The sequence below is a fragment of the Ambystoma mexicanum genome, chromosome 6q (assembly GCF_040938575.1).
Source record: "Ambystoma mexicanum isolate Mex_15411 chromosome 6q, UKY_AmexF1_1, whole genome shotgun sequence".
In the NCBI taxonomy this organism is placed as follows: Eukaryota; Metazoa; Chordata; class Amphibia; order Caudata; family Ambystomatidae; genus Ambystoma; species Ambystoma mexicanum.
Genome location: NC_090937.1, coordinates 693486381 through 693513034, shown reverse-complemented (window position 1 = coordinate 693513034; position 26654 = coordinate 693486381). Strand labels below are relative to the sequence as shown.

The 26654-nt window shown below is 48.0% G+C and overlaps 1 protein-coding gene across 1 annotated transcript in view; it reads right to left on the bottom strand.

The window, feature by feature from the left end:
- Positions 1 to 26654, bottom strand: part of RNF150 (ring finger protein 150) — a 682925-nt gene that overhangs the window by 125943 nt on the left and 530328 nt on the right. The window lies entirely within an intron of this gene.

Sequence of the window (26654 nt, the reverse complement as noted above, 5' to 3'; positions counted from 1 at the left end):
TGTTCTTCTGAAAGTACCCCTGTTGCTGAATGGGCCACCCCCTATGTCACATCCCTTTTCCCCTGTACGCTGCACTGCTCCCGGCTCTTCCACTAGGTCTGTGGGGGGGGGGGGGCGGAGGAGGGATCGGGACGCCTGTTACCATGCCTGACTGCAGCTGCCGTCCTAGCTTGTAGTCCCGGGTCCGATGCGCAGCAAAGTGCCCCCGACTCCGTTACTGCATCCGTAGCTATCCAACGCTTTCCGGAGCCATCTGGCGAGCTCTAGACTCCTGGGGTTGCTACCACTGCATCACGGAGGCTACTCAAATGGCTTTCCCGTCTGGGGTCGTGCAGCAGCACTGAATTTGGACAGAGCGCGCCTGTACACAGCTTAAAGTACGGCGGCCATCTTGGAATCCAAGCGTCTTCCTTTTAACAGGGGTGTTCAGATCCTGCATATTAACTGGTAGGCATATGAATGCAAGAATCTAGGCCATTGGGAGGTGCTGCCCCCCCCCGGCCCCTTCTTGGCATCTCAGACAAGCCCCTGACCCCCAGTGCATGCTGAGTTCCCAGTCCTCCTTCCCCCCCTGTCCCGGGAGGATAGCTCAGGGGCAACGTGCTCTCCTTGGAAGCACGATGACACGGAGCAACAGGTTCAATCCCACAGGTCCACGCTTAGAAACCTCTGGGTATTAAGCACGTTATAAACAACCCATCATATCATATAACCCCTCCAACTCCCTGCCATCCCCTGCGCCACTCCCCCCCCCCCCAACATGGGATTGTTTCCCCCTTGCCCCCTGGTGTGAGCAATCTTACTTAGTACGCCCGAGAGTTCATGACCCGCATTGATGACCCACCAACAGAATAAACCACTAGGGACAACTGGTGGGGAATCCTAGAACCTCTGAAGTAACCACGGGCTGGATTCCAGGGCTTCGAGCTACCGCCCCCACTGCGACCTTCAGACGTGGCTATTGTAAGGCTGCATATAAAAATGTTGCCAATGCAACAGTCAATCTGAGGGATTGCCTTGACTGTCTCTGGGCTGACCGTTTCGTGTTTCCTCCTTGCGACGAGGATTACGTTTACAACTCCTTCCCGAATGCCACCATTCCCAAGGCTTACTCTTCTGGGAGAGGCGAGTACCCTCCGACCATTCCGGGCGTACTACCGTTTCTTCATTGATCTGTAAGAGATGGATCCCCTCTTGCCTTGTTATCCTGTGCTGCCTCCCATCTCAAGTAAAGAGGAGACCAAAGGGAAAGTTCCACTTATATTTTATCTTTCTAGCTTGCAGTGTCCTGACAACCACACCCATGTCTCTGCGCTTTTGCAATGTAGTTTGGGAAAGGTCTTGGTAGAGCTGTATCTCCGACCTTGTTGTACATAATGGGCTCTGCTTGTCTGGCTGCTCTTAGTATCGGCTCTTTGGGGATAGCACGCTAGCGCCGCCTGTGTGTCTCTTGGTCGTGTCCTCGGTTCCAGATGTTTGGGGCCCACTCTGCGGACCCTGTCCAGGGGGATATCGGTCTCATCGTCCCCACACAGGAAGGCAGCAAAAACTCAGTACCTCCTCCTTTATGTCTGCATCACCTACCGTCGCCGGGAAATTTTTTATACAAATGTTAGACCTTCTAGACCGGTTCTCCAGGTCTTCACACTGCAACTCCACGTTATGGGCAATCCTGGCCAAGTCTTCAAGGACTTCATCTGTCTTTCAGTTATCTTGAGCCATCTCTTGCAGGGCCCTTTCAGTGATGTCTGTTCGATCCCCCAGGGATGCAACCTCTTTCTTCAGTTCTAACAAAGCTTGTTTGACCTCCGACGTGAACATTGCAAACTGCATTTGGAATGACGAGGTTAATTTCTCTTGGAAAGCAAGAAAGCAGTTCTCAAGATCAGCTTTAGTCAACATTACCCTGGGGGTGGCCTCATGTCCCGTTTCCCCTTGAGGCATTTCTGCAAAGCCTGGGTGATGTTGGGTCTCCACTTCCGTGGACCAGCAACCGCAAATGGTGTGGGTCCACAAGATGACTGCTTGTGCTCGTTTGCCCGGGGTGTTCTTCCCTTTACCCCATGGCATTCGGCAGCGTTGTAACTAGGGCCAGAAAATTGCTGTCAAATCTTAACACCCTAGCGGGAGCCCGCAACCTGCACCAGTTATTGGGTGCTGTCTGCCCACGTGTGACCGTCAAAGGGTTCTCCCCAAAGCTTTGGGATCGGCCCCCTGCTCCTACCAGAATTCCCCATTCAGAGAGCTGTGATTCTGCTTTTAAGGTGGTGAGGGCGGTGCTGCCTCCAGGTTTTTCCTTCATTAGGGCCTCCATTTTGTGCTGTTGCTGGCAGGTGCTGTGTTACCTTCTCTACTTGGGGCCCCGATGCCCGGCACCTTCCCAGACAGGAAGAAATGGAGGGATGCACGCCTAGGATTCTGGTGGCCTTTGCAGGTCTCTGCGCTTCTGCTCTTTGTGCAGCCATCGAGGGCGGTCGGACCGCTTCCCTGGCCAGGACAGGAGCATGCAGGAGATTGGGCGAGCTCTCCCGCGTTGGTGAGTGGGACTGTGGCTGCACGGGTAGATGGTGCTCTCAGCTCGAACCATGTTCAGGCATTCTTGTCTCTGCTTACACCAACTCCCTGCTGTCCATGCATTAGGCTGTGAAGTGCCTTCCCCGCTGCTCCCCACCAGTAGTCCTTTTCCAGACACCACTTGATTGCGGCAGCTGGGGAGAGAAGCAAAGTCGGACTGGTCTTATTGGTCGCTCGATGCAGTGGATCCCTCTGGATGTCTTCAAATTATGTCTCGCCTGACAATGTAGACTGCCGCAGGGAAAGACCCCATCTCTCGCATGTCCTTACCGAACGGCCACCATCTTGGAATCTTCTGGCTACAGTTCGAGCTATCTAATGAACTACCGCACCCACTCCAGGTGGTAATAGGGATAATTATTCTATGCCTCAGAGAGAATACCCTCTAATTATTGTTTAAATCAGGGTGCCTATACAGTAGGTCTGCGAGCATATGTGTTGGGGTGCCAGTACACATATCTAAAGAGGGGAGCCACTATGCGAGGGAACATAGCAAGCAAGCTACTAGAGAAGAGAAACAATTGGGCCAAATGCTGCATTTGAAGCAGTATTTTCTAACTAGGATAAATAGCTTCAGACATTTGACACCTGTGAAGGGGAGCTCATAGCCCACACTAGAAAGTGTGCCACAGTAGCCAGAAAGAATAGTATTCCACTGAACAAAAAATGTAATTTACGTCCCCATCAGAAGAATTCTGCTTTGCTTCAGAAGCAGCGGTTTTTGCATGGGGCGGGCTGGAACAGTCAGCACTGTGATTAGCATAACAAGCATAGCAAATACTGCCAAAAGTGTTGGTGATGAACCCCTGTTCCAAGGTAATTGCTTGTGAGGGTGTGTGGGGCTGTCAGGGGTGGATATAGTCATATTTGCAACAAGACAGGGCCCTGCAGGTATTTTGGCCGGTGATTTTGAGTTGGGTCTTCAATACCCATGTGGCTCAGCGGCACGGTCAAGGCACGCATGCCGCCAGATGTTAAGCCGCACCTGCCCATGCCACGTTTGGTGATCGTTGAAGAACCTATGGCACGGTTAGGACACGACATGGACCGGGTGGCGTGGCAGTGATTTCCTTTAATGAGAAGCCCGGTGGAGTGGTGGTGAGCTTATATCAAAGTCACGGCGGCGTGGCAGTGAGACCGGTGCTTTCAGCACATCCTGTATGGGCAGATGGCAATCCGAGCATAAGGTAAGTGCTCTGCTCTACTTATGGTGGATGGTCAAAAGGCCGAAAAATAAATCTCGAATAACAAAAATTTCGGGGAAAAAAGGCCAAAAAAAAAATATCGATTTTTTTTTTTTTTATATATGTATTTTTTGGGTCAGGTAAGTAAAAAAAAGGGTTAAAATAAAAAAAATAGAAAAAAAGGGGGGTTGGGGGGAACCCCCCCATTTTGAAAAAAAAAACGTCAAAAATAAATTCGATATTTTTTTTTCGGCTTTTTTTTCGAGATTTATAAGTTCGGTATTATGACTATAAACCTCTACTTATATATGCGATTCCTGATTTTGTGAGCACACGCTAGTTGCGTGGATTAACATTTTGGTTTTTGGGTATTGAAAAGACTGTGTGCTTGCACGCAGAGTGATTGAGACCATCTGTGTAGTGGACTAGAATGTTAACAGGAGGGCACTATGAGGCAACAGTATGTCCAGACTAAATGCAGAAGGAAGGAGCTGTGAGGCAACAGTGTGTTCCAGGCTAAAACGCAGAAAAGAGATTGTATATGTACATGAATATGCTTTGAGGAGAACAGTGTGGTTGTAGGGCAACAGAACTTGTTCAGTCATGAATGTAGAGGTGGAGAGCAAACTAGATCTTCACATGGTCTCTCGGCCATGCAACAAAGTGCACCTAGCTGTTAAGGGTTATACTTGTTATCATTCTTGTCTCTTGTGATCCATTGTTGCAAGTGTATTCATGCCATTTCTATATGTTGCATCATGTCTTCATTTCATTGTTCACAATGATGATTTGTTAATGTAGGAATTGGAATAGACTAAGTGACCAGGCAATCAAGAGTGCATTATAGGAGAGTAGGAGATTGGTTAGAGTATGCAAGTAAGGAATCCCTCAGACGCTAAGCAAGGGAGTGTCTGAATCCAGATTATCAGAGGAATTATGGTTGTATAAAACACTGCAAGGCTTTTTCCCTAAACCCGCACTACCCATCCATTACTTTTTCGCTTATTCTCTTTCCTGTGTTCCTTCCCCCCCCCTACCCACCCACAACTTCTCCCTAACCTTCTTCCTCCCATTGGCGTTCTCATAGTGACCTGTTACAGAATCAGGGACCCGTGCCAACCAAGGTGGGAGGGTTATACTCCATTCAGCTTCTGTGGTTGGAGAGGGGGTGTGCATCCCACTTCAGTCCCGACATAAGCCCCCAATTGGGAAGATGAGCCACCCAAGCCAAATGGAGTTCCCCTCCACACCATTAGCAGATGTGCTAAAGGTGGTACAGGATATACAAGTAGAACTTGCTCATTCCAGGCAAGAGATGCATGCATAAAAGGCGCAGGTGAATGGGTTGGTAGCGCAGGGTACACCATTGCGAGGAACCTCATTATCCTCCACAGATAGAACAACAACTGTGGGTAGTGAACCAGCCCTTGAATGTACCACTAGCAGCACCCGAGCGTTTCTCTGGGGATCCTCTTAAGTATTTAACTTTCCTTACCGAATGCCAACTACATTTTTTATATAAATCTGTGGCCTTTGATACTACACAGCCAAGGACAGCTATTCTAATCTCATATTGATACAGGGAAGCGGCTGCTTGGGCTATTCCATTGGTTCAGAAAGATGATCCTCTTTTATATAATTGGGACCAGTTCTCCACCGAGTTTGGGCGGTTGTTTGATTGCAAAAACGTATCGCTTTCTCAGAACAAGGAAGTACTTGCACTCCGGCATGGAACAAGAGATTTGGCGACTTACATTACACGGTTTAACAGGCTCATTATTGAGACAGATTGGCCAGAGACCAAACAAACTGTACTGTTCTATTAGGGTTTAAAAAGAAGAATTAAAGGTCACCATAGCTCTGGTGGAACCTCAGCCAGCCACCTGTACAGTTTTAATTGACCTGGCGTTAAGGCTGGATAATAGAATCGGTGAACGGAAGGGAAAAAATAAAAATAAATGACACATTCCATTTGTACTGTTGGACAAGAGAAGGGAGTCAAGTGCACGACACTCAGAGGGGGTACCTATGCAGATAGGCAGCATACAGGGTCCCCTTACAACAGATGAAAAGGAGAAGAGGCCCCTTACAACAGATGAAAAGGAGAAGAGGCAGAAAGAATCTCTGCCTTTATTGTGGAAAGGGAGGTCATTTAATTTGCAATTGTCCACATACACCCCAACAGCAGGGGGTTCTAAGCAAAGGGCGCAGGTGGGAAAATAACTGACTCATCAATAGGGGGAACTGGACTGACGAGTCCAAAAAGTGAAGGGTTCCCAAATTGTATTGCTAATACAGTCCAGAACAAAACCCCCTCATTTCTACATACTGGTGATGCTTTTTTTCCACAACAAAAGCGACCAGCCATGATCGATTCTGGGGCTTCTTGTAACTTTATAGATGTTTTACTAGCAGACAAGTTGAAATTGGCCACACAAGTCAAGGGAGGGACCGAACCAGTATGATCTATGGATGGCTCTATGTTAACTTCAGGTCCCATTACAACTCAAACCAAGCCTATGTGAATGATAGGTCTCCCGTGGCATAAGGAGATCGTTCTGTCTGATCTAATTGCTGCTCCTCAGTTCGGAGCGATTTTGGGAATGCCCTGGTTAGTGGCTCATATTCTCACCATAATGTGGGTGGGACACACATTATCCTTTAATGCAGAGCAATGCAGAGAACATGTACAAGATATGACAGGGCCGGCAACTTACTTGGTGGAAGGTGTGCCTTGTCACAAAGGTATTGGTGCAGTTTAGACAGTGCTGCCTGAAGTTAATGCAGGATATGCTGAAGTATTTGACATGGGGAAGGCGGAGTAACTACCACCACATAGGCCATAGGACTGTGTAATTGATTTAGAAGCCAATGCTAAACTGCCATGTACTCTCATCTATGCTCTCACTGGATAGGAAAACAACATTTACACAAATATTAATGATATGTTAGCATGTCGTTTTATAGGGGCATCCACATCTTCAGTATCATCCCTCCTGTTTTTTGGCACAACGAAAAAGGCACTTTGAGTGTAGATTATAGGGCCTTGAACAAAGTGACCATTATGAACAGGTTCTCTTTGCCACCGATATCTGTCCTGCTGGATCAGGTGAAGTCCGCTGTGGTGTATAGCAAGGTGGACTTAAGAGGGGCATATCACTTGATCAGAGTTAAGGGTAGGGACAAATGGAAGATGGCATTCCTGACCAAGTTCGGCCTGTATGAGTATGTGGTAATGTCGTTTGGATTGTGTAATGCTCCAGCAGCATTCCAACACTTTATGTAGGACATCCTCAGAGACTACATCAATCTCTTTGTAATAGTATATATCAATGACATTTTGATTTACTCTGAATGAAAGGAAGAACATGTGAAACATGTGCGAGCTGTATTACAACAGCTCAAGGAGCATCAGCTGTACGCTCAGTTGGAAAAGTGTGTCTTTCACGCTTCCAGGTTGGAGTTCCTGAGGTTTATCCTGACACCCAAGGGGATTGAGATGGATCAAAATAAGGTACAGGAAGTCAGAGTGGCCATCCCCACAGAGTGTGAGATGTGCAGTTCCTTTTGTGGTTTGAGATTTCAATCGCAGATTAATTTCAAATTGTTCTCATATCATTACACCATCACTCGGTTGCTCAGAAAAGCAAGTCAGTTGACATGGGATGGGGAGGTGGAACAGGCTTTTCAGGAGTTGAAGGCTTTTACTAGTGTGCCCTTTTTACAGCATCCAAATGAGGAGCAACCTTTCCAGGTGGAGACTGATGCTTCAAATGTGGCATTAAGGGCAGTGCTTTCACAGACTGATCCGGCAGAAGTTACAAACCCTGTAGCATTTTATTTCACTGATATTGAAGAGTTGTGAGCAAAATTACTCCATTACGGATAAGGAGCTGCTGCCCATCACAGCAGCCTTTCCGGAATAGAGGCATTATCGGATGGGCGCACGTCACCAAGTAACTGTTAACGGACCAGAAGAATCTGCAGTATTTGAGAACATCTAAAACCCTGAGTCCCAGGCAGTTGCATCAGGCGCAATACTTTGCGTAATTTGATTTCAACATCACGTACACACCAGGTAGGAAGAATGGCAAGGCAGATGCACCAACCAGGTAGCAGAATGCAGAAACTGTAGTACAGGAATCCCGTACCATAATTCCAGTCGATAGGTTTGTGGGTGCAGTTACACAGAGGTTGTTAGAAGACATTAGGAAGAACGTTACTAGGCAGGAGTTGCGAGCCTGGAGGTCCTTGGGCATGCTTAAGACAGTTCGGAATGTGCTACCTTATTTTGCGAACAAATGGTTTTTCCCTACTCTGCAGTTTAGAGAACGCATTGCTGTGGTGCCACACGTCCCCTCTAGCGGGACATGTGGGGGACCGAAAGACTCATCAACTGTTAAGAATATATTTCTGGTGGCCTGGCATGCAAAGACAAGTACATGTTTCCATACAGCAATGCGACACCTGCATGAGAAACAAGGCTGACCATTCTAGAAAGAAGGGCTTGTTACATACATTGCCCACCCCAGAGGGGCCTTTGTCTCATATCGATGGACCATTGCCTCCTACCATTGTCTTTGACTGAGGTTCACAATTCACATCACGGTTTTGGCGTGCCTTATGTGGATTGTTAGCAATCAACTGTGCGCCATCTACTAGTCACCATGCACAGACAGATGGGCAAGCGCAGCGAATGGTCCAAACCATGGAACAATATCTGCACAGTCTCTCGGCAGAAGGTTTGGGTTGATAGGCAAACGTTCTCTGGCTAGTTGAATTCACGGATAATAACTGAACATGCTTTGTTGGGTATTTCACCCAACATGTGCTTGTATGGCCAAGAGCAAAATATGCTTCGAGAACACATTAAATCATTGAACCACTTACCAGTACTAACGGAGCGCAAACAGGTGCTCATGGACAGGCATAAGGCATGCCAAAACCTGGAAAGCGCAAAGGAAAGCTACAAACATTATGTAAATAAAAAGTGACAGGAAGCTCCTAAATACAGGGTGGGAAATGTGTGGCTGTCTACGCAGAACATCAGAATGATGGGTGCACGTAAACTTGCCCCGATTCATTGGACCATAAGCGATTATAAAATGTGTATCAGACACAGCTGCCTGGAACTTTAAAGATGCATCCAGTATTTCATGCATCCCAAATTAAACCGGCAGCAGTTGGTGTTCGAACCAAGAAGCCGCCGATCCTCATGGAAGATAAATAGGAGGGTAGGAGATTGGATAGAGTGTATGCAAGTGATTCTCCCCACCTTTATTATTGACGCAGGAGGGCCCTGGGTATCTGACACACAATGCAGGATTCTTCAGCCTGGTTTCCTGTTCTTATGCTTTCCAATTTTGAGGACTCATGTAGGCAACGGTGCTTTGTCAAAAAGGTCAAGGGTACTTTCCTCCTCGTGATCCCTTTCTGTTTCACCGCCTTTCTTCTCTCGTTAAACTGCCATCTTTGAACTGCTGTTTCCTTGTGGGTTTTGCCTTGCCCAGATTGTGCACTCGTGCTCCACCTTTTATCCGTGTGGGGAAGTGCAATGGAAGTCAGGTTTGAGTGATTGTCGATAATTGCCTGACCTTGCCTGATCATAGTATTGGGACATGTCAGATACACAGCTCGGGTGTTAGTCCGTTTTCCCCTTAGAGCTTGCTGTCAGTGAGAAAGTGTTGAGATGTAAAGGGGGAAGGGTGGTGAGTTCCTAATTATCTAACCAGGTCAGGTGGGATAACTGTTACAAGGTAGGGGATACCACGACTCACCATCTGGTGTACCACTCCCCGAAGACCCCTCACCCAGGAAATCCTCCTGTACTGGTCTACCGCCAGGAACTGGATCCAAAAGCGATGGCCGTGTCCTGGCCACCTGGATGACAGATCCCCAGGGATTAGTGGGTGAGACACCTTCTGGATTCTCACACTACCCATCCATTAAGTTTTCCCTCATCCTCTGTTTGGTGTTCCCTTTTTCCCCCCTACCTGTGCACAACCTCTCTCCAACACTCACCCCGCCCCCCCCCCTTTGCCTTTTCATTTTATTCTTGATGGACATTCATGACATTTTAACAGTACACATGCAGTGACTCATTTTCTTAAATGGTCACTGCTAAACTCGGCTCTGGCTTGGTGTGGATAATGTTTCATTATCACAATACTGACACTAGAAGCACCGAGTGCGTGGGTGCTCTGGGACCCAGGCACCCCCCGAAAAAACTATACATGCTAAATGTTCCTATACTTTTAATGCAACTTCCCTAAAATCGGTCCACCAGCACCACCCAGGAAAGTCGAAAGTTGGCTTCACTGGCTGACACAGGTCCCCAAAAAACACATTTCACTCGGGGATCACAAAACAGAAAAATGCATTCATTTTCGGATTCCCCAGTTGGGTAGTATCATTTATGCAGCTCCCTATGCATTTGGGCGCTTACATTCCCACTCACACTGGTTACTTTGCTCATGTTTGAACTGTACCATATTATCTGATGAGCTGGTTACATTTTGTTCCTGTTCGGTATGGATTTTTGATTAATCCTTAAATGATGTCTAACTGCATTTGGGATTATTTAAGTTACTGTTTGGAGGCCGGATAGTAACGGCACCGGGGCCCATCGGTAAGGTCCTGTGCTTGGGCCTGCACCTTGGGCTCTGGGCCATTACCACCCGATCCGGCCCACTGGATCAGGTCTTATTGCTTAATGAAATTATAAATAAAAAGGGCCTAAATTTCCCCTATTGCTAAAGGGAACACCTTACCTATTTAAAGGATCTAAGGGTGCTAGTCACTTGTCAGGAAGTCCAAAGTAAATGTGTCCTCCGTCCAAACTTACTATCTGACCCTAACACCAAATCTAACTAAATTAAATAGGCCAGGAGAGTCTTATTTATAGTCTCTTAATTTACAACTTTTCTCTATGGTACAGATATTTCATAACAGTCTCCCCGGATAATCTCTGAGATCAGCTCTTGTAGTTCTTCAAAGACACTCATGATTTCTGTAGTCCTATATTTAGAATGTTTTCTCTGGCAGTTGTTCCTCACACTCTTGCCACCCCTTGTAGGATCTTCCCAGTCTTTAATTTCAGGCTTTCCGAGTTGGGGTTATCTTGACCCTTTTTTAGGCTTTCCTTGTAATGAATTCTCCGTCTTGGGCGCTCTCCTCTTTTATCCTATTCATAGGATATCTTCCCTTCCTCCTAGGGGATTTCTTTCCAGCCTCTGATTGTTCCCCACCTGTGTTGTGTGAGGGAGGCACAAGTAGACACTGACACAGAGTTGCAAGTTTCAAAACCTTTATTGTTAGATTCAAGGGGGTTGGAAAATCTCCTGTCTGGTCCTATAATTAAGATGGGAGTAATCTCGACCATCAAATAATAAAGAAACAGTCCTAGTCAGTCCAGGTCAAACAATAAAGGTCTATACTAACAAAAACCTAATGCCTGCCCTTCACTCTAATACAAACTAATGTGACATAGGGATATGTACCAAAAAAGGAACAAAAAAATCAGTGGTGAAATGAAATGTTAGAATGGCAATATAAAATCAGTATTAATTCTCGTACCCATGTTATATAGCACATGATGGATCAACACACTTTGGCTTGTGAAAAGTTAGGCGGCTGGCTCTGCCCTCAAGAGCCTTCTTGGCCATTCAAGTCCAAGTCATAAGTTCACGGATTTAACCTTTCATGTTCTCATCACCCACGTCCAGGTCACACTTCAAGCTTATACACAGTTTCAACAAAAAGTTTCTAAGTATAGTATTTGGTCGCAGTACACTATAGGTTCCCCTCAATCGGGCTCAAACCTTTAACTTTCACTTCACACACAAGTCTCCCTCAGCCGGGCTCAGACCGTCTTTACATTTCAGCCATTGAAGAATTTCAAAACCGGGAGGATTTTATTGCTCTCACCTCCACATGACCACTTCGACCCTCCTTTCTTTCTTTACATTCACTTTACATATTTTCATTCAGTCCCAATGTCTCTTGGAAAATGTACTTTCTAGGTAGGACTTGCTTTCATCTCAATTGCTCCTAGATCAAGTCTTACAAATGTTTTTCATGCGGTTTTGTGGTTACTTTCTTTCTCTCGCTTCCCGCTGCCTCTGCAGCTTTAAAACATTTCACAGAGACTTTCAATTGGGCAGTCTCACTTCGCCAGACCACTCTACTTTGTATTTCGTATTCACAGTTCTCAACAATGGGTTCACTTTCTCTCGCAGTTTATCATCCTTCAGATACTGTTGCAAGCATTTCAATTAAACACAGACCAGGCTTTCTTTGCTTCCCTCAACTCACCGGTCGTGTTAAGAGGCTTTCTGTCCTTCATGCCTTTGATGTTGGAGTCTAGGTTCTTACCATTGCCGCTTCTGCACCTCCCCAACTCTACCGTTCACCAGGAAGGGCGGCTGGTAACCTTGTAGCACTACGAAGACTCTTTCTCCCTGCCATCTGGGCTGTCGAGCGCAATCCACACAGCCTTTTCGAAAAAATGATCTCTCGCCAGAGGGATGCGCTGGGGTCTTTGGCTTCCTGCCCCTTCGGTTCAGCCCCTCAGTTTGTCGCTCTCCTTTGCCTGGTTTGCCATAGCCCTGTAGGAGCTGCTCCTCCTCGTGCACCGCCTTGCTCAAAGTGTGTCTCAGTGTTCCACCTTTTAACCATGTGGGCAGAATAGGCATTAGGCGTGTGTGATTATAGTCAAGTGCCTGACCCTGCCTCATCTCGTTAGAGGGACATGTCCAGTGTATTGCATGGGTGGTAATCTTTTCAGCCTTAGAATTCTTCCTCGGCTCAGTGTTTGTGTAGGAAAGGTAGGGATCTGGGAAGTTGGAATATCCCATGGAATAGGATTGGATATTGGAAAAAGGGGGGGGGATGCCGTGTCTCAACCAATTACACAGTGTCAGCTTTACTTTTTTGTCCTTAGAACTGGGAAGGTTTCTTCAGATCGATAATGGTGCCTCGGCGGCCTCCCACTTCTCCAGTTTCCCCCAGTACCTCTGTGTGTGCAGAGAAAGGTAGAGGGGCTTGGCTATCGGTTGGGTACAGTTTTTTGCTCTTCTCAGTCGTCTGCTTCTTGTTCTCAGTTCCTCATTGGGTCCTTGCCGTCCACTGGCACGGATAATCAGAACCTATCAATGCTGCCCGCAATGGTGAGCTCTGCATCATTGTTCGGGCGTCCTGTCCACCACACTGCACTTGTGGTCATGCCACCACCAAATACATTGTTTTATTTCTTTCCTCCTCACAATGCTTTCCTTGTATCTGCACACACGGGGCCTCCAGCATATTGTACTGGTGTTCTCTTCCCTGTTGAACGTCTCGGACTCCGCGACTCTTCTTCGCTCACCTCAACAAGGCGTGATGATATCAGGGGTCTTCCACTGCGCACCACGGTCTCCTCCTCTCATCGGAACTCATCCCAGTTAAAAATACATCTCGTGGTAAAGAGACATCTTCCTTTTCTTTCCCACATGAGTTTCTCTTTGCATTGCCTCCAGCCAAATAAAAATAGGTTGCGTTATTTGTTGTAATAGGCAATCTCATGTATGCGGCTATAGTAAGTGGGTTAGCTAGTTCCTCACAGGAACAGGAGTCCTTGTCTGTAAGGGGTCAAATGAGAGCCGGGCAAAAAATTACGCTATTCTCAAAGTCAGATATTTTAGTAAACAGAAGTAGGTTGAAAAAACGCCTCTCTAGCCCTATTCTAAAGAAGAACTTCCTTAACAAGAAAACTAAAATTAAAGATCTGTCTGTGTCAAGTAGTCAGTAAATACCCTAAGCTGACACTCACACTAGAAACAAAACAACAAAAGGGTGCAAGGAAATGTCATTGGTTTGATGTTAGCAAAAAGTGTTCACAACCGAAAATATGAGGATGGCTCCAACAAAAGTGTTCTCCAAGGAAAGACCCTTGGATCCAGAGGGTGATTCCCTTCCTATGTGGCTTCACTGGACTCAAAGTTGATATTTTAACAATACATTCCTTAAACGTCTTTCTTTAGATCTTCTTGTAACATTTGTGGATTGTGTGGTATACTCCCCTGCCAGGAATCCCTCTATGGGTTTTTCATATCCCCTGGTATACTGCCCTGCCTGGTATCTTTCCACAATGTCAGCTGCCTGGTATGCTCACTTGCCATGACTTCTTATTTGTTTCACAGTTCTTTTCACTATACCCCAATAGCTTATACCCCAAGGTGCTTGGTATATTTGCCTATGGGAACACTTGCTTCAGCTTTCCCCTTCATCACATGCGTCTGTAACTGCTTGGGGTTTGTTGCTGCACTTTGTTTTGTCTGCATTCAAATATTCTTCTTGTTGGGTATTCGAATTGGTTTGTCTGCATTCAAACTACATTTCAGTATTGTCCGTATTAATCTCATACCATTCAATAATTCATTTGCATGCGTGTTGGTATGCCCCGGGGTCCCCAACTGCCTTCAACAGACTCCCTGGTCTTTCCCAGAGTCTCCAACTCTTGCCGTGCCTCTGCGATGAAGCTTCCTCACTGGTTTGGCTTCTCACACTGTGTGGACATACTCCCAGTGCTACCTGCAGCTCCACATTCACTTGCCGGCTTGCCTCTGTGGCCTGGACAAGAGAGCTCTGCCTCTCTGCATGATCGTACCTCCAGGAGCTCCTCCGTGGCTCCCAGTGCTTCCATGGTCCTTCGGGTGTGCCTGCTGCACCTGTCCTCCCTTCTTGCCACATCGGTATGTATGTCTCGCATTCGCAAGCCGCCGCTTGGATTTGCAAGTCTTCACTTGCAATGTTTTCTCCTGCACAGTTCTCTGCCTTTTCCATTAGTGTGAATGCCATTTTTATATGTCCCGAGCACTTTAGGTCCAGTAAAACTAGCCTGCACGTTAGGCTTTGGCTTCTCTTGGTTTGCATAAACTTCTTCCTCTGTCTTGATTGCCTATGATTAGGCGCAACCATGAGCCTCTTATCTCCACCTCATTTGAGGCTGTGAAAACAGACCCCTTGTCATCAGCCATTCATGTCAACACTCACCCTAGGCTATGTCTTAGCGCTCAAAAGACATGCATGCCTAGGTTCAAGTGGTCATCAACATAATTAAACATATACAGTCAGTAATTAGAAAGTTATTGGAATCAAAGAGATACCACTCTGATGCATTACTCCGAATTATACACTTGACGCAGGAGTTATTTTAATATGCCCCCCAATCTTCTGAGGGTTCTCCTTTTCATTAAACAAGCTAAAGCAAAAGCAGATATAACATAACATCACACCTATGAACAAGATTGCCATGTGGGCAAAGAGCATGTTTGAATGGATAAATAATAGAACAAGTGGTGGTTTTAGTTTAACAGCATGTGTAACCTTTATTTCTCATTTCTTATTTCTCATTAAGCTATGCTACACTATACTTAGGTTTTCATGTTTTAGGGGATTATTCTATTTTTACTTCCGGGGGTGATTTTCCAGTTTTTTCAAAAAAATTCAGAATCTGTCTTTACCAGTGTTTTCCCATTTGCCCCTTTTCAAAAAATAAAATAAAAATCGAGGATAACTGTTTTTTCCAAGTGAAAACACAGAAATGTTCTATTGTTTCAATGCGTGCATATGTAGGGTAATCTCAGTGCAAGATGTTCCAAACACTTTCATGTTAATCCAGTAATCTGTTGCATTTCTACAAATCCAAATTATTGTAATAAATCATGCAATACTTTTTCAAGGACTCTTTGCCCATCCTTGACCTTTCTTTTCTTCCCATAAAGACTTTAATTTGGGAAAACAACCTTTCCACATTGGTACTGGACACGTGCAAGGCCAAAATATCCAACACACAAGCTGATAAATCTAGCCACTGTTGGCGCTTTCCCACCCATGTACCTGAAGATACAGATTTTCAGGCACAGGCTCTGCCAAATAGGCATTAAATTGGGTGCACACAGTTTCAGTGTCTTTAAAATGGTGAAAAATAAATGCATACTTTTCAAAGTTTGGACTACATTTTTTTTTGCGGAAGGGATCAAGTACTTGCATGGCATACCACAAAGAGGCTTGACTCACTTCGAATAACATGGTGGCTGATGGGATGTTTCTACGGAGCATTGCTTGCTATTTTTCATGCATTGTTGAGTAGAATAGCCTAAACTTCTCCTCAACAGTCCTTTATTTGCCAAGTGGCGTGTGGGGGGGCTCAAAGCGAAAGCTGCTGCGGTCATAAATACAACGCAATTGTATTTATAATTGCAGTCGTTTTCTTTCTAAGTTTCCCAGGATCCTCTGGCCTGGGGGAGCCCAGGAAACTAAAAAGACAACCACTGCAATTATAAATACAATGCAGGTACTTTTCATTTTGAGTCTCCCGGCTCCCCCGGCTCGAGGGGAGGGGCCCAGGAGACTCAAAACGAAAGCAGGTGCAGTCATAAATACAACGCGATTGTATTTATAATTGTAGTGGTTTTCTTTCTAAGTTTCCCGGGCTCCTGCGGCCCGGGGGAGCCTGGGAAACTTAGAAAGAAAACCACCACAGTCATAAATACAACTGTGTTGTATTTATGTGTGTTGTATTTATGATTGCAGTGGTATGAATATAAAAAGTAAAAAAACAAGCACTTACCAGGCAGCAGCCTTCCTGTCTGCATGCTCTGCTCTCTGCGTCTCACTAAAGAAGCAAAAGCCGCAGCTGTAATAAAAGCTACCAGCAGGTGGCGTTTTTTTCATTAGTGCCGCAAGGGCAGGGATTAACTCAAGCACAGGAGGCTCGTCCATTTCACAAAATGGACTCCTCCTAGTGCTTGATTTTAAAGAGGTTTAAACGATGAGGGGCGTGGCCTGGAGTTCCAGCAATGCGGATGCTCTCCTCTGGTCAAGTTCCAGCGATTAATATTATGTCAGAACCCTACCTGGGACGCTGGGACGTCAGAAGCCCTGCACCACATAAAGAAACGAAAATCAGGGCTGGCGGCCTTCAAGAAGCTATATAACGAACTTCCAAACTCTGCGGCCCCTCTGCTGCCTCCTTCCAAAATTGCGGGGGTGGAGTTGGCAGAGCCTGCAATGGCGCAAGGCGGAGTCCTGAGCTTCCCAAGCCTTGAAAGCCCAAGCTACGTTGCCTCCATCCTCTCCTAATTACACCTCTTGAGGAACCACGATCCCCGCCTGGGGACCCCGCTTACCGCCGGACACTTTGTCGGCTTCAGGCCCAGCAGCCCCGGGCACCCAGCATGAAACACATCGCTCTGGGGGGGGGGGCAGGGGAATAGAGCTCCGGCCCGGGCTGCTGCATCACGACGTGGAGAGGGGCCCTCCCAGCAGCACCAGGCATCAGGACTCCGAGTCCCAGCGGGGGGTTAATTGAGGTGTCGGGGTAGCAGGATGAAGTTCCTCCACCCCTCCCCCCGCCTCAAGCTCCAACAGTCCGCTCCACCAGCTACAAGGGAGCAGCAACGGCCCGTGCCCCTTGCGGAATGCCGACCCAGCTTTCAGCCTGCTCCTCACTCCGGCTCTCTATTCCCCCCACTCGAGTGGAGGGGGAATTGACCTGGGCTTGGGCCACAGCTTGCGCTTCGCAGCACGACGCGGCTGTTGGCGTGGGCCCGCCCAACCCAGGCTCTATGCGTGGGGCAAAACTCTGTGACCCCAAAACAGACCCAGTCCGCAACGCTGCACCCCGAGGGGGGGCATCCCCCTGACCCCCAGCAACTTCCCAGCACCGGCTCCTGATCGCGGCAGACAGCCAGCGGGTTGTGAGGAACCGCAACTCCAGCTTTTTACACAGGCACCCTGCACCTCCAGTTCCTCCAGTCTCACATTTAAGCCACCACAAGGCAGAGATATTGGAAGGGACCCTCACTACCACAGGGACTGCTTATCGCCTGAAACGAATTGGGCTTTCGCACTACACCGCGACAATGCCTCACTGAACAGGGGTGCGCCTGTGGCTGCTCTGCACCCCCTTCTCCCTCCACTTCCTTCCTGGGGCGCCCCGGCCCACTCTTCTACCCCCTCCTCCTCAATCCACACTAAGGAGCCAGGGACGACACCATAATCCGCCACCTCACTTGGGAAACCAAAGTCCCCTCTCCTCCCCATCCCGCTCTGTGAGGCCTCAAGCACCTACCCCTGCAAGTATTAACCAAGGAATCGGGATCCTCACTCCAATAATGTGTATGCTTTGACCTCAGCCATCAGCCTCCCCCACTCTACATCCCCGAGAGATCCCTGGGTCACCTACCCTACACCCAGTCTGGCGCAATGGCGAAGCAACTAAAAGCTGGTAAGAACTCAGGTATCGCCACTATGTTCACGCCGACTAACAAGGGGAAGAAACACGACCCCCTCCCCTAAATTTACCCCACAGAAATCCCAAGAGGATAGAGAAGCCCTTGCCACCAAATGGAACATACAGGCTTTTATGACTGATATTAAGTCTGAATTTCGATCCTGGATGACAGAGCTTACCACCAAGCTAGAACACACCGATCAAAGGGTGACAGAGGTGGAACAAAGGCTGGGGGAGATAGACGACCGCTCCCAGGACCATGCAACCACATTGGGGGAAATCCAATGCTCGATCAGAACCTTGCAGGACAAATGTGAAATACTCGAATTCAAACAAGATCTTGAAAATAGAGCCCGGCGCAACAACCTTAGAATTCGAGGAATACCAACCTCTATCTCGGACAAAAACCTGGCAGAATATGTGGGGGACTTCCTCCAATCTCTGCTCCCACAACTGGACAAACCTCAACTCCTTCTGGATCACACTCACAGGTTGTGCCCATGCCAGGGAGTGGACTCAGACCTCCCCCTCTGACATCATAACTAGAGTGCACTCTTTCACCACAAAGGAGGCCATCTCGGAAATCAGCCGCTCTCAAGACGAGCTCTCCTTTCAGGGTTCGCCTCTCCGGATTTACCAAGACCACTCGCTACTTACACTCCAGAAGAGAACATTTCTCTGGCCTCTGACTCTCTTCCTGCAGGAGCACCAGATTCGATAGATGGCTATTCCCGACTGCCCTACAGTTTTCATATAACGGCACCCTACGTAGAATTAGCCACCTTGAGGATGCCAACAAAACCATGCACCCATCCTCGCCCGAAGAAGACACATCGCCAAGATCGGAGGACATTACTGACGTGGGAGCTGTCTCCCGCCCGAGACCTAGGTGGTCCTCCTGGTCAAAGGTGCCACGGAGCAGCAGAGAAGGTAGGCTGGTGCAGGACCGTAACTTGCAGAACTCTATCTCACGTCTTCACCGACCTCCCAGCTCTGTCCCAAAGGAACTTCACTGATCTTTACCGAGTTTAAGAGCAACTATAATCAATGCAGCGGGCCCACTCACGGCTCATGCCCATTTCCAAGGTACTTTCCACCTATGAGTCCTTGGAATCCCATATTATTCTTACGTACTCGATTGGCCCAGTTGGCCAGGGGATTGGCCGTACCCACAATGTCGGCCCCCCCACCAGTTAAAGTTACGGCCCCCCGTTGGGGGCTTGTGTTAAAACCCCAAGAGCAGGGTGACGCATTCCTAGTATTCCTTCGAGATGGCGGATAACTGACACCCGTCCGACCCTTTCCCCCAGACGCAGCGGGAGGGAGGTACCTAGCCCAGGAGCATCAAACCCTAAAATGTCTCTCCCTCAATGTCAATGGACTGAACTCCCCCCGCCAAACGTAAATCGATTCTACAAAAGCTTCAGGACGAAGATGCAACGGTAGCTCTGCTTCAAGAGACTCACCTACTACCGGTGGACTTCGGGCGTCTCCGCTCCCGATCTTACCCGCTCCAGCTCTTTACCTCAGGTGGCTTCCGGAAGGGTATGAACCCCAAGGTCCTGAAAACAAAAACATGCCCAGAATGCTGATGCCCGGAAGGCAGTTTTGTGGCAGTCAAATGCTTATTATTGGGAGACATATACACTTTTGTCTCAGTATATGCCCCCAACTCTGGGTAAGCAGCCTTCTATGACTCACTGGGCCCCTCCCTCTCTCTCTTCACAGAAGGCCAAGTCATAATTGGGGGAGACTTCAATGGAGTACCAGACCCTACAAAAGAGAAATCTCACCCTCCAACCCCAGAGACTTCACTCAGTCTCCTGCGCATGTTCAGATCTTTAGAAGTAGTGGACTCTTACTCATAGCAGGTGCTCCATCCCTCCGAAAACGACTACAACTCCAACTCCTACGTTCACCTAACCTTCTCAAGGATTGACCTCCTCATAACATCCCCCCAGATGCTTGCCTACGCCAATGTTGTATCTATCGGTCCGCTGATTCTGTCTGACCACGCCCCCGTAAACCTGGAGATCCGAGCATATGAACCCAAGCCCGACTCTCCGCGATAGATGGACTCTTTATGATCCAATTCTTAACGAAATGCCGCTAAGGGACAAGATTGCAACAGCGATTAAAAACCTCCTCATGGAAAACCTGGTCCAAGACACCTCCCCTGCAAACACTTCAGATGCCTTGAAAGCGGTGATCAGGGGATAACTGATCGCACAAGGAGTGGCATTTCACTGTAGTAGGCGACAGGCTCACCTGATCCTCGAGGAAGAACTCAAAGCAGCGGAGGAGACCCACAAGAAAAAAGGCTGGTCCCCCAAGACACAGCAAGCCATCCGAATCGCCAGAAAGAAGTTAGATGCCCACTACGCTGAACACACAGCACAGCTTTTGGCTAAAGCCAAACAATTCTATTATGTGAAGAACAACAAGGCAAAAACGCTGCTTGTGGCTAAACTGGCTAAAGCAAAGAGCAGCAGCAGCATTATCGGACTGCGAGACCCACATGGAGTGCTACAATATGCGGAACTGAAAAAGCAACAGCTAGCACGACCACCTGGTCCAGGTAATGACGGTGCCACTGCGAGACCTGATCAAACAAAAAGAAAACCTACAGGAAGCAGCCCTCCCCCGACTACACGATTCGACTAGGGAGAGCCTGGAGGTTCTGATCACAGGTGAGGAGGTCGAGGAAGCCATTAAGTCCCTTAAATCCTGGGCCCGGACGGATTTTCCTCTAGATTCCAAACATTTTTTCAAACCCCCCCCCGGTGGCACACTTCAACTCTTTTAGGGAAACGGGCACGGTGACCCCCTCAATGCAAGAATCGACCACCATCCTTCTACCCAAACCGTGGAAGGACCAGAGAGACCCGGCTTCCTACAGGCCAATAGCCCTGCTGAATATTGACGCTAACTTATACTACAAAATTCTCACTAACCGCCTGTCACGCATACTACCCGAAGTAATTCACCCTGACCAAGCACACTTTTTTTTAACAGATCGGCGGGAGAGAACATCCGCAGAGCCCTGGACCTGGTGGACCTCGCCTCTCGAAGCTCCAAGGGGTTGGTGTTGATGGCCCTAGAGGCTACCAAGGCGTTCGATAGGGTGGACTGGTCCTTCGTGAGTCTTACCCTGGAGGCCTTTGGGTTTGGCCCGGTATTCCAGGCAATGGTCCTGGCCAATTATAAATCACCAAAAACCTTCCTTCAGATCAATGGCTCACTCTCTTCTCCAATCCCCCTGAGCAGTGGACTAGACAGGGCTGCCCGCTATCCCCACTGCTATTCGCACTCATCGTGGAACCCTTCGCCCAGAAGATCAGACTGAATAACCATATCAAGGGCCCCTAGGTCGGTCCATCTCAGCACAAAAAGCGCCCTATACACAGATGACGTGTTGCTCACAATCTCAGAGGCCCGCTCCTCACTAAAACATGCCTTGACTGAAATAAGTAGCTATGGGGAGGTCACCGGCTTCTCCATCAACTTCAACAAAACGGTAGCCCTGGGTGTGGGCCTCTCCCCGGAGGAACGTGAGGCACTGGCCCCGATGTGTCCAATTACATGGAAGCTGAGGGCTATTCCCTACTTGGGGGTCTATATACCGGCGAACCGGAAGGAAACATATCAGGCCAACTTTCCCTAGCTCTTTAAAGAATTAGAAGGTGATTTGAAACGCTGGGGAACCCAAAAAATCTCACTGATGGGACGCATAATGACCTGTAAAATGAACTTACTCCCAAGATTCCTTTACGCCTGCTCCTCCTTCACTGTCGCAATCCCAGCTTCGACCCTCCGCGACTTGCAGAGGAAAATGCTCCGATTTATCTGGGGGGGGGGGAAAGAAGGCCAGAATCCCCCAAAAACAATGCTAGGCAACGCAAGATTGGGCTGACTAGGGGTCCCCGACCTGCAATCCTATAGGGTGGCAGCACAACTTGCGCATATTCGCGCGTGGCAAATATCCACAGATCGCCCGAGATGGGTGGAATTAGAACAATCACGGCTTCCACTCCCCCTGCGGTTTCTTTCCCACATCCCGCCCTCTCTTAAGGAACGATGGGAGGGACTCTTGCTGGCAACTAAGCACACCCTGAACTCCTGGGACTGGGCACTGAAACATAAGGGAATCCCGAGGGGACTGAGCCCGCTATCTCCAATCTTTCACAACCCGACTTTCTCACCAGGGGCAAACCCCCGGAGTTTCCAGAACTGGATAGCGGGAGGCCTCCAAACTTTGGATCAGCTGTATGCAGGAGGCCTACCTTGCACCTTTGAACAATGTAAGAAAATGCTTCAACTCCAAGAAAGAGACAGATTCATGTACATTCAGCTATGTCACTGGTGCTCCCATCCCCAAACTCTCCAAGCAGCCACATGCCCTCTCACCCCCCTCGAGCTAACTCTCAAGGACCTTCCAGCCCGAGGCAGGATTTCCACCCTATACAGACGATTTCTGGGGGACTTTCTCATTTCAAAAACCCGATGTATGGCCCAGTGGGAAGCAGATCCAGGACACCCGGTTGAGAACCAGGCCTGGGTGGATAACTGGACCCGAGCACACACATCTGCTTGTGTCACCAACAGAGAATGCGCGTACAAAATTCTGCTACGTTGCTACTACTCCTCCCCTCAGGCTTCATCCTATGAACCATTTTCTCGACCACACCTGTTGGAGAGGGTGCGGCAGACCGGGCTCCTTTTTCCACATGTGGTGGACATGTCCAAAGATCCAACAATTCTGGAAACTATGCTTAGCCACCATTGAACAGATTACCCAGACGGCTCTCCCTCTGGAGCCTGAGCCCGTCCTCCTAGGGGTCCCAGTCCCCAGGATCTATCCGCGCTCTGGAAACAAAGCCAATCTGCTGACTCAATGCCTTCTGGCTGGAAAAATAGTGATAGCCCGCTTCTGGAAAGCCCTGGACGGCCTCTTCATGTCCCAACGGTGTGGAAAAATATGGGACATTCTGATCGCCGAGAAGGTAACAGCGGCAAGGGCCGGATTCCTCCATCGTTTTCAGAACATTTGGGTCCCAGTGTTGGAGTATGGTCTGAAATTTCTAGCATTGACCTATAAGCCTATCAATATCCAGTGGGCATCGGGGGATCGGGACGCTACCTGAAAAGGGAGCATAACTGAAGCAGACACAGCAAACACAAACTAACTGGAGGCGACCCCAGACTAAAAGGCCAAGTGGGGAGGCGGTTGGGGGATTGGAGGGGATTTTTGGATTCGTTTTACATGTCATGTTTACGTTGTATCGTTGTCACCCTGCCTTGGTTTAAAATAAAGATATTTAAAAAAAGAAAAAAAAAAGGTTTAAACATTATTTGTGTAACATTTTACATAGCAACTTTCATTAAAAAGATGTTTATTATATATTTTGTATTATTGCCCATCTTTTAAGCCCATAACATTTTTGAGCGCACTATTAGTTTAAATTAGAAAACTACCAGAAACAACTAACCAACATAATACCACTAATAGTCCTAAGGTGAAACTGGAATCAAATGAATTGTACTCTTTAGCTGTTCAGTAGATGTGCAAATAAGAATAGATCTGCAACTCGATGCAGTAAAAAATGTTGCTGATCAAATATTTCCACCAGGCAAATTACCACACAAGTTTACTCTACTCTCAAAATGCACGAAACGGGTGCAAAATTGCATCGCATCAGTCAGTGTAATTATGTTATGTAGCTATTAGTGTGGTTGTTTTTCTCATAACAAAGAGTGGGGGTGCATTTGTACCCAGACAGGCATAGGACAACGACTGGAAACTGGGGAGAAGCCACAACACATTTCACCTAGTTAAAGGGAACAATACCCAGGCAGAGGTCGATTAGAGTCTATAAAGAAAAGCCTGCAGAGTTGTAGTGCTCAATGAGGCTGGACAGCTGGGGGTGGGGGGCTACCGGAAACACTGCTCAGGGTTACAGCACTCACCACTCATGCTCTTCACAGACTCAACTGCTCTGTGTTCTCACACGTAACAACAAGCTAATCTCTGATGCAGGGCAGAGGCAGACCGGCAAGCACACTACCATAGGGCAGGCCAGCAGGGTCTGTCAGGGCAGTGTGGCAGGCCAGGCCAAGCTGCAGCCAGGAAAGGTGTGGTTGCTGTGGTGGTGGGTGGCTCTCCGGCTCTGACTGACTGCTCTGCTGGCTGAAATAAATTAGTGAATGCGCACGCACCATATAAATTACAGGTCCAGGCCACTTGTTTTTGGTGATTTGCTACATTCTGAACCGAGTGTATCGAAACTAAAACACATCATGCACCTAAAGCCAAACGGACGCCAGATGATATAAATCCCAGGCTAGTTTGCAGCACGGTCACTGAACAGCACACGTTGATGGTGTGTGCTGCAGCCTGTGCGCCCATTTTTTTCTACATTCTTTGAAACTAAGTGCATGGGGGACACTCCGATGAGCGGCACTGCCCCAGCCCTGCAGGCAACGGGCGGCACAGAGGCACCCAGCACCATTACTGTGTCTGGCACTGGCGGTAGTGATGCACACAGGCCATCCTGGCGGACCCGCCACCAGTGCCAGCCCGGCGTGCCCTCCAGAAGTATCAGATGCTATGCTCCCACGTGGCTGCTCTTATTCCTCATTTTCGCTCAGGAGGAAATGGGAAGAATACTGAGCACGCATGGGGATGTGTGCCACGGTCCGTAGTGCAAAGAGATCAGCGATGTTGATGGGGACCGGCCGCCCCCTGACCCCCGCCTCGGCACCACTGCCAAACACACAAAATTTCATACATACTTACCTTAAAAACAGGTCCAACGGGTCCAAGTGGGCACAAGCAACGGAAACACTAGGACATACCATCCAGCAGGTTTAGGGAGCAAAGAATGGTTCCAACCAAGTGAACCTGCTTATATGGGGGCGGGATTTGGCGGGCAATTGTGTAGCCTAATTATTTATGCAGGCATCACAGTTCGTGGTTGGAGGGGGTACATTAGGCTCCCCCTCCACAGAGATACACAAACCGGAAACAAGAGCATGCCCTCTGGAGACCTGCTAAGGGTTCCCTCCCAGGAACAATGAAAAAGCTGGGAGCGGCACAGAGAGCTTAACGCTCAACCTGAAACTGGAATTTTCCAGATTCCACTGAGGAGAAAGACAACAACCTCAGTGGGAGTGTAAGGGGCTTTTCGGATGAAACCAAAATATCAGAAACCCTAACTATACTATACACCATCAGTCTCCATGCACACAGCATGCCCCCACCTGTCACTCACGTTTAGAGTGGAGTGTGCTTCAAATGAAACAGCTCCTTCTTGGGCTGACTACTTCCACTCAGCTGGGCCTGGCTGTCTCACCCCTATGCTGCTGCTGCCCCGCTGGCTTGAATGGACTGGCAAGTCTGCTGGGCTTCTTCCTTTCCCTTTTTGTGCTGGGCTTTATATGTATCAAGTAACATGGTTTCCCTGCACATGTGCATTTGTCATATCTGCTACTTTGAACAGTGAGGGCTAGAGTTAGTGCGTCACTGTGTTCGTTTGAGTTATGCCTCCTATGTAAAATTACATTAGGTGGGTTCTTGCACCTCACAGTGAAATCTTGGCACCCGTTTAGTAAATGCCTTCATTGCACTGTATGGCATTTGCGAAACTCAGCAGCATTACGCATGGCATGCTTCTGCGGACTACTATATTAGTCTGCTATCTATTATCAAGAGACATCTCTCTCACTTGTTACTTCTTTTTCTCTGTGGTACTCTATAAGCCTTAACTGTGTCAACGTGCATGATGTTTGTTTGTGTCTGTCAATTTCCTGTTCTTGAATCCTTATCAGATATAACACTTCCCTGTGTGAGGTCAAAACATCTGCTCTCAGAGAACACCTAACAGTGTGAAGTCAAAGCTAACACCTAATAGTGTGCAGTTAAAACAGGCTGTTAGCTATGATTTGTGGTCGGCTCATCTGCCAGAACAGCAAAGCACCACTTCTTGGACATCGGCTGCTCTTGCAGCACCTACGAATATCTGTTCAGCAAGTGCTGCACACTAACCTTCTGTGTTAAGTGTGCTGTATGTTTGAGGAACATCTTTCATTGCTTCACTGGCTATCAATGGCTACAGGCCATGTGAGATACGAAAAGCTGTCTTAAATAAGCTGAGTTCATGTCACCTCTTCTTCCTCATCTCAGTAACCGAGGGTTTATGGGAGTTGAAGTCCATAGATGTTACTCGATTTCTTGGATGGTTTAAGTCTCACATAGATACATCAGAAACAGAAGAAGTTATGTGTAAGTTGTGAGTGGGAGTCATAGATGGGGGCTTGACGAGAGTGATATAGAGGAAAGGTTTTCTGACTTTTACTATAAGGTGGAACCATTAAGTGACAACAAGCCATTAAGAACTCAGGTATTGTAGAGTCTTCCTAAGGGGAAGTTGTCTCCTCCAACATGATTATCCCTCAAACAGCCACCCCCAGGATTGAATCAGGTAGCGGCTACCGTCCCCTGGCCACATGGGAGGAGGTCACTACCGGGAAAACAGTGGAGAGTATCACTTGTGTGTTTTACTGTTGATACCATGCCTTCCTTACAAGTCCTGGAGAGCCGCCTTCCGCTTCCTGGCAGCGTT